This window comes from Elephas maximus, chromosome 12 (assembly GCF_024166365.1).
Source record: "Elephas maximus indicus isolate mEleMax1 chromosome 12, mEleMax1 primary haplotype, whole genome shotgun sequence".
NCBI lineage: Eukaryota > Metazoa > Chordata > Mammalia > Proboscidea > Elephantidae > Elephas > Elephas maximus.
In genome coordinates, this window is record NC_064830.1 from 70,958,974 (window position 1) to 70,967,914 (window position 8,941).

Here is an 8,941-nt window from a genome sequence, read left to right on the forward strand (position 1 = left end):
CCACCAGAGCTCCTTGTACACACACATATACTCTCTTTCTTTCAGATGAGCTCTATAATTTCTTCAGCTCTAATACTCTATGGGAACCCTAGTGGCACAGTGGCTAAGAGCTCAGGTTGCTAACAAAAAGGTCATCAGTCCAAATCCACCAGCTGCTCCTTGGAAACCCTATGGGGCAGTTCTGCTCTTTCCTATAGGGTAGCTATGAGTCAGAATCAACTCAACAGCAATGGATTTGGTTCTTGTTTTTTTGCTTTGTTTTGTTTTTGAGGCTTATATATCCACTGGAATACATTAAGTGTTCAGAACAGGACGTAACACATAGGAAACCCATCATCAATACATGCTGAATTGAATTTGCTTCTCAATTACATTTACTCATCACTATTGAGAAAGGCCTGGTGATCTATTTCTGAAAATTAGCGAATGAAAACCTTATGAATCACAACATAATATTATCTGACTTGCTAGCTTTGGACATGTTATCAGGAGGGATCAATCGCTGGAGGAAGACATAAGATTTGGTGAAGTAGAGAGCCCTTGAGGGTGAGGGGGACCCTCGATGAGATGGATTGGCATAATAGCTGCACTGATAGACTCAAACATGCCTGAGATTACCAGGATGACACAGGACCAGGCAACATTTCATTTTGTTGTGGGTCAAGTCACCATGAGTCAGAGTTGACTCAATAGCTGCTACCTACCTATCGGAGCTCTGGAGGCACACTAGTAAAGCCCTCAGCTGCTAACCAAAAGGTTGGCAGTTCGAACACACCAGCTGCTCCACAGGAGAGAAGACCTGGCAATCTGCTCCCATAAAGATTACAGCCTTGGAAACTCTATGGGGCAGTTCTATTCTGTACTATAGGGTCGCTATGAATCGGAATCGGCTCAACGGCAATGTTTTTTTTTTTTTTTAATGAGATCACTATCTACCAATAATGCTGAGAATCCTGGTGGCATCTTTCAAATTCTGTTCAGTTTTTCCACGTGCCTAGGTAGTGGGTCAGTTCACAACGAACAACAACTAATTCTAAACACCCCAACTCCCCTCCACATTATTGTCTTTGTTTAAGTGACAGATTGTCATGCGTCCATGCAAAATAGCTGCAGTTGGTTCCTGGCTGTCTCTGGATGACAGTGAGTGCGCAGGACCAAACTGAAAAGCCACTGGCTTCATCAGAAAACACTGTTGATACAACTGGCCCTTGCTCAGCTTTCATTGTCTTTTCCCATCTCTGCCCTGCTGGGTACTGTTTGATGGAAATCAAGTCCCGTGTTTGCTAACGTCATAACAATGCTTTGTTTCCCAAGTCTGAGAATCTGACAAGTCTTGATGTTTCTTATCTCCCCAAAGCACTAGCCCAGCTCTTTTCTGAACTAATGTTCTGGAGAAATAAACAGATGTACCCAGAGGCACTCTGATGGAATGGTTTTGGATTTTCCCTTTGGGGACTCTGACCGTGTTAGTTTCAATTAGCAGTCCTCAACCCTCGCTACCATTAGACTCACCTGGGGAACTTTTTAAGCATACCTATGCCTTTTTTTTTTTTTTTATGCCTAGACTTCAGAGGAGCCCTGGTGGAATAATAGTTAAAGAGCTTGGCCGCTAACCAAAAGGTTGGAGGTTTGAACCCACTAGCCGCTCCGTGGGAGAAAAGATCTGGTGATCTGCTCCCATAAAGATTACCCCCCGCCCCGTTGCCATCGAGTCGATTCTGACTCATAGTACGGCCTTAGAAATCCTATGGTGCAGTTCTACTTTGTCCTACAAGGTCACTACGAGTTGAAATTGACTCGCCTGCGCACGATAAAAACAACAACAAGATGCCTGGACTTCACCCCAGAGTTTCTGACTGGACAAGTCTTAGGCGAGACCTGAGCATGGGCCTTAATGTCCCAGGTGATTTTGTTGTGCAGCTGAAGTAGAGAACTCCTTGTCTAGACTCTAAGATGAGGACAGCTACCTGAGTCAAGTGAATGGCAAGTGAACATTACAGCTTGCGGCTGTGGGTATGATGAGAAGTCAAGTAACATTTGTTAAGTCACTGGGCTGTATGCCTTTTAACATATGGTCTCACTTAATTTCCACCACAATCTTGGAAGGTTGTATACTGGGTTGAATTTGTTGTTGTTGTTGTTAGGTGCCATCAAGTTGGTTCCGACTCACAGCAACCCTACGTACAACAGAACAAAACACTCACGTCCTGTATCATTCGCACAATCATTGCTATGTTTGAGCCCATTGTTGAAGCCACTGTGTCAGTCCATCTCCTTGAGGGTCTTCCTCTTTTTCGCTGACCCTCTACTTTACCAAGCATGATGTTCTTCTCCAGGGTCTAGTCCCTCCTGATAGCATGCCCAAAGTACATGAGACAAAGTCCAAAGTCACTTCTAAGGAGCTCTCTGACTGTACTTCTTCCAAGACAGATTTGTTTGTTCTTCTGACAGTCTATTCAACATAGTGTTCCCCCAAAAGTCATGTCTACCCAGAACCTGTGAATGGATTGCTGGCAACCACCAGGAGCTAGAAGAGGCAAGGAAGGATTCTTCCCTAGAGCCTTTGGTGGGAGTATGGTCCTGGCAACTCCTTGATTTTGGATATCTAGCCTCCAGAACTGTGAAAGAATAAATTTATTGTTTTAAGCCACCCAGTTTGTGAGAATTTGTTATGGCAGCCACAGGTTTGTGTTATTACCATTTGACAGATGAGAAAACTGAGGCAGTGTGAAGGATACAAAGAAGCTAGACAAATGAGGAGTGTATAGCAAGGTGTATATAAATTTTTGTATGAGAGGCTGACTTGATTTGTAAACTTTCACTTAAAGCAAAATAAAAAATTAAAAAAAAAAAAAAGAGAAAGTTTGGAACTACAGAAGAATGGCCAGGAAGGCTGAGTTCCACAGTACAGGGAATGGAGTCTTGGAGGCACCTCAGACCCTCTGTGTCCAGAGGTAGAAGACAATCTCTCTCATCCCCAACCCCTCCAACCTGCTCCTCCTGCTAAGGTCCCTATCTCAGAGAGAGACCACCATTCATTTGGCTGCCCAAGCCAGGAACCTGGTGTCAGCCATGATTCTCCCTCTACCCCTCTACCTGGATAGGGATGAGAGGAAGGAGGCTGTTGCATTCTTTAAGTGACAATTAAAAAAAAAAAAAAAAAGCTAAAACTTTAACTCTTTTTACTAAACCCATTGCCGTCAAGACAATTCCAACTCATATAAAAATTCACAGGCATCAAAATGATCACTTCAAAATTAAAAATGTCCTGCTCTCCTTGTAAAAAGACCAGACTTAACAGTCTGACTGAGACTAGAAGGACCCTGGAGGTCAAGGTCCCCAGACCTTCTGTTAGCCCAGGACAGGAACCATTCCCAAAGCCAACTCTTCAGACAGGTGTTGGACTGGACTGTGGGATAGAAAATGATACTGGTGAAGAGTGAGCTTCTTGGATCGAGTAGACACATGAGACTATGTGGGCAGCTCCTGTCTGGAAGGGAGATGAGAGGGCAGAGGGGGACAGAAGCTGGCTGAATGGACATAAAAATATAGAGTGGAGGGAAGGAGTGTGCTGTCTCATTAGGGGGAGAGCAACTAGGAGTGTATAGCAAGGTGTATATAAATTTTTATATGAGAGACTGACTTGATTTGTAAACTTTCATTTAAAGCACAATAAAAATTAAAAAAAAAAATCAGAAGCTACACATGGGCCCCACCACCGGAATTTACAGCTGGCAAGACTATAAGACAATATCCCATAGGGCTTGAGAGCTTGGGCACTGAAAGCTGATGGACCACAGAAGCATCTCAGCCCCACCACTTACTACCTGTATGACCTTGGGCAAGCCTCCTAAGCCTTCTGACCCAGTTTTCTCATCTGGAAAATAGAATATTTGTAGGGTTTGGGGAGAATTAAATGAGAAACCTCAGGAAAAGCACTCTGACCTGCATGTGGGCAGTTCTCAAAAACGGTAGCTATTATGATTGTCTGGAGCCCTGGTGGTGCAGTGGTTAAGAGCTTGGCTGCTAACCAAAAGGTCTGCAGTTCGAATCCACAAGCTGCTCCTTGGAAATCCTATGGGGCAGTTCTACTCTGTCCTGTAGGGCCACTATGAGTCAGAGTTGACTTGATGGCAATGGGTTTAGTTTTGGCTTATTATAATTTCCATAATTACCCATATTAATAATAGCTGAGACTGGCCAGGATGCTTTCAGAGGAGGAGGAGTTGGAATTTACTACTGCGTTTGTGCTAGAGCTTCACCTCCTTCAATGTAGCCCAATTGTCTGGTCAACGAAGTCAACTGGAGAAAAGGGAGGGGGGCCTTGAGCTCCCCCTAGAGGTGAGAGTGGGTAACACACTATGTGTGGAGGCAAGGGCTCGGGGAAGAACGAAACCAAAAAATCCAAGCCCACTGCCGTCCAGTCGATTCTGACTCACAGCGAACACCCGTGGAAAAATAAGGCTGGTTACCTGGGGCCACGTTATTGAGAACCTTGAATGCCAGGTAGAGATGCTGTTTTCAGACAGACAGACCACAGTCCTGTTTGAAACCTGACCTGGCCCAGGTGTGGGGTTCAGGCTATCAGAATGGAAAAGAAAAAAAAGGAGAGAGATGCTACGAAAGAGAGGACCTGGTGAGAGAATGAATATGAGGAGTTGAATCCCTGGGTGGGATTCAGCAAACGGTTAGCGTCCTCAGCTACAAACCAAAAGGCTGGAGGTTTGAGTCCACCAAGAGGCACCTCGGAAGAAAGCCCTGGAGACCTACTTCTGAAAAATCAGCCATTGAAAACCCTATGAAGCATAGTTCTACTCTCACACACGGGGTTGTGGTGAGTCAGAGTCAACTCCATGGCAACCAGTACAGCAATGAATATAATACATTGAGTACTATGTGATCATTTTACCCTTATTGCAACCCAAAGAGGTAAGTACTGTATGTTTCCCCACCACAAATGAGGGAACCCAGGCTGAGAAAGTCTAAATGACCTTCCCAAAGTCAAGAACAAGGCTTTTTCCATCAATCAGCCCAAGGAAACCCTATGGGTCATGACTGGTTGTGGATCCATAGGGTTTTAATTGGTTGATTTTTGAAAGTAGACTGACAGAGTGCATAGCATAGAACCTGACATACAGTCTTTGATCGATAAATGCTATGGGCAAATGAATTAATCTCTCTTTGCTCCTGTTTCTTCGTCTGTAATGCAGGGATAATTGTAGCATCCATACTAAAGAGGGGTGCTGTACTGGCCAGGGTCTTATAAGGAAAAAGAAACCACTCCAGGTATTCCAAGAGGAAAGGGACTCAACACAGGAAATCTGGTGTTTGTAAACCTGCTGAAGCCCAGGGGAAGCTGTCACGGCTCTCAGGTTTAAATGTAACACAGTGAGAAAAGTGCCTGTATGTAGCAGTCACTCAGTAAGTGTGAACATTAATGTCAGTAATTAATACTCAATAGATTGATGAATAAGAATTTCTAAGGCTCAGGGATAGTTTTTAGCAGCTAGGTTTCTTTTGAAAGAAATTTCTAAGTGGGAACCTCTACAATAAAAAAAAAAATCTAAAATAGCTATTGCTTCAATAAATGGTTTGAATATCCTCTAAACAGAAGATAAAGTGTCAGCTTGCCAGCATGGAAGCCAGCTGAGGCCCAAATGGACAGGGAACTCTGCAATCTCCTTTTGGCTTACTTGAGATCAGTTTAGACTGAGGCTTTCAAAGTAAAATACTAAATATTTAGGGATCCCTTGGTGGCATAGTGGTGGCTACCAACCAAAAAGGCCAGCAGTTTGAATCTACCAGGTGCTACCTGGAAACCCTCTGGGGCAGTTCTTCTCTGTCCTATAGGGTCGCTATGAGTCAGAATTGACTTGATGGCAAAGGGTTGGGTTTGGTCTTTTATATGGTCATGAAAGGTTGTAGCACAGTGTTTAAGTGCTTGGCTGCTAACTGAAAGGTCGGCGGTTTGAACCTACCAGCAGCTCCAATGGAGAAAGATGTGGCAGTCTGCTTCCATAAGGATTATGCAAAACGCTATGGGGCAGTTCTACTCTGCCCTGTGGGGTTGCTGTAAGTCAGAATCAACTCAGTGGCAACGAGTATGGTTTTGGTTTTGTATATGGTTGTGACACAGCTTTTTTGTATTGGATAGAAAATTTCAGAGAAACACATTCTTTTGGCATTAAGAGACTTCGGTCCTGTAGCTTTTGTTTTCACTTGTTCTTCTTTCCACTTTATAAAACTCAGAAAAAAATACACAGTATTTATCTCAAAGTAACAAACACGTGAGATGAACTTTAAGTCAAGAGTTAAATTATAGTTGTATCTAATAAGGTTCAAATGAACCTTTAGAGGTGGCATAGAACTTTGCTTAGAAAATGACTAAACATACACACATGGGGAAAAAAAAACCACCATGGATTGCATCATATGGTTTGTAGAATTAAGGCCTGGCTATCTACTTCCAAAAATCAGCCAATGAAAACCCTGTGGATCACAATGGTCAGATCCACAATTGATCATAGGGATGGCACAGGACTGGACAGCATCTCATTCCATTTTGCATGGGGTTGCCATGAGTCAGGGGCCAACTCAACGGCAGCTAACAATAACTCAGGAGGTATGAAGTTTGAGGGCCTATTTTAGAATAATTCATTTCTAAATAACCTCATCATTTTCTTAGGGGAATTCAGGATAATCTCAACCCATTCTTCACCAAGACTAGTTTGTCTATCTAGGCTATATGCCATGTGAGAAAGCCATGGTTGGAGAGTGATAAACAAAAAATTAAGAGCAATTATACACAGCCTTTTAAAGAAATTGATTTATTAACATCTTTAGAAGTATCTGGAGTCCCTGAGTGGTGTAAACAGTTAATCCACTTGGCTGCTAACTGAAAAGTTGGAGGTTCGAGTTTACCCAGAGGCATCTTGGAAGACTGGCCTTTGAAAAATCAGCCACTGAAAACCCTGCGGAGCACAGCTCAACTCTGACACATGTGGGGTCACCATGACTTGGAAATGACTTGGTGGCACCTTCCTTATAAGATGGAAGCAGAGGAAGAGAAGGCATTGTGACAACAGAAGCAGAGGCCAGAGAGTCAGAGAACTGAGTCTACTGCATTCAGCAGAACTATACCGCTGGCTTTGAAGATGGAAGAAGGGGCCACAAGCTAAGGCATGTGGGCGGCCTCTAAAAACTGGAAAAAGCAAGGAAATGAATTTACCCCTAGAGCCTCCAGAAAGAATGCAGCTCTGTCAATGCCTTGATTTTAGCTCAGTGAGACCTGTGCTGGACTTTTGACCTATCATAGATTTGTGTTGTTCTAGGCCACTAAGTTTGTGGTAACTTGTTATAGCAGCAATAGGAAGCTAATACAGTACCCCACTTCAGGAAAAGTGTTACCGTACCAAACTACCTCTTAGGAAGCAAAGAGTCACAGAATCTAGTCCTAACTGACCATTTTATTTCCCTTCCCACCAATACCTGTCAGGTAGGCAACAAAACTATCTAAAACTGACAGTGGTTCTAGTAAAAGCCTCAGGGGGGTACCACCAGTAGCACTAAATACAAATCAGTCACTCGGCCTGGGTTTCTGAGCAGTGGTGGCCCCTGCGCCCGACCCTGTGCTGTGATAACCTACAGTCCAACCATCATTTTACCCCAGTGTATCCGAAACAGCCCTAAGCACAACACTGTAATATTTAGCCCTGCAATTCTTTCTCTTTTCTTTTTGTGTCTTTTAACTTTGTTTATGCTAGTTTTGTTCAAGATTCAAGCTCTAGAATATAAGCCTGACATACTGTTTATTATATTAAATAATTCTAAAACCACAAGCATGGCTTGAGAACATGGGCTTTGGTTCAGGAGTCTAAAGCTACCAAATTGATTAAAGAAAATAATAGTAATAACAACACCTAACATTATAGAACACACACTATTTATCAGGCAATATTCCTAAGCAATCATAAATAAATGTGTTTATTTGCTTAATTTTCATGATAACATCTGAAAGTCAGCCAATGAAAACCCTACTGATTACAACAACAACCATAAGGTAGTTACTATTACTATTTCTGTTTTCGAGATGGGCAACCAAAATGTGCCCAGGGTGATACAGTTAGTGGTAGAGCTGAGATTTAAATCCAGCCAGTTATCTGGCTCCATATCACTGCTCTTAACCACCTTGCTGCTTTCTCTCATCTTAGCCCAGCATTTCTTGATACAGACTATTAGTGCAGAAAAAATTAAAAAACAAAAGAGCAAAGAGATTTTTTTTTTCTGCTATTTCATTTCTAGTGCTTTATTAGAGGAAGCTTTGGTTTGTAAACTGTATTTCCTGGATAGCTCAAATTCTTGTTTAAAATTCCAGGGAGCTAAGGCTGGCTTAAGGAGCCCTAGTGGTACAGTGGTTTAAGCACTCGGCTGCTAACTGAAAGGTCAGTTGTTCGAGCCCACCAACCGCTTCATGGGAGAAAGACACGATAGTCTGCTTCCCCAAAGATTACAGCCTATGAAATCCTGTGGGGCACTTTTACTCTGTCTTATATGGGGTTGGAATAAGTTGGAATCCACTTGATGGCAATGGTTAAGGCTGGCTTAAGACTTTTAGAGGCACAGAAACCAAAATTATGGTACCTCTTTCTTCATAAACTAAAAAGGAAACCAAAATAAGGATGAGAAAGCCCAACAAAATTCTAATTTTTCCACCAATGGTACTTACTCATATCTTTGAAATATGATACATCAAATTCTTTCCAATTTCTTTCTGACCCTTCTTTGCCGGTGTTTAATTCATATATTTTGTCTGCCAACTGGGTTGTCCAGCAGTATGGGAAATGTAAATGGTAGCATCTGTGAAATTCAGGTGACCACCATAATTTTCCAGGGAAGTACAATTATCTAATAAAGTTGTGGTCTTCATAAAATATTACAGCAA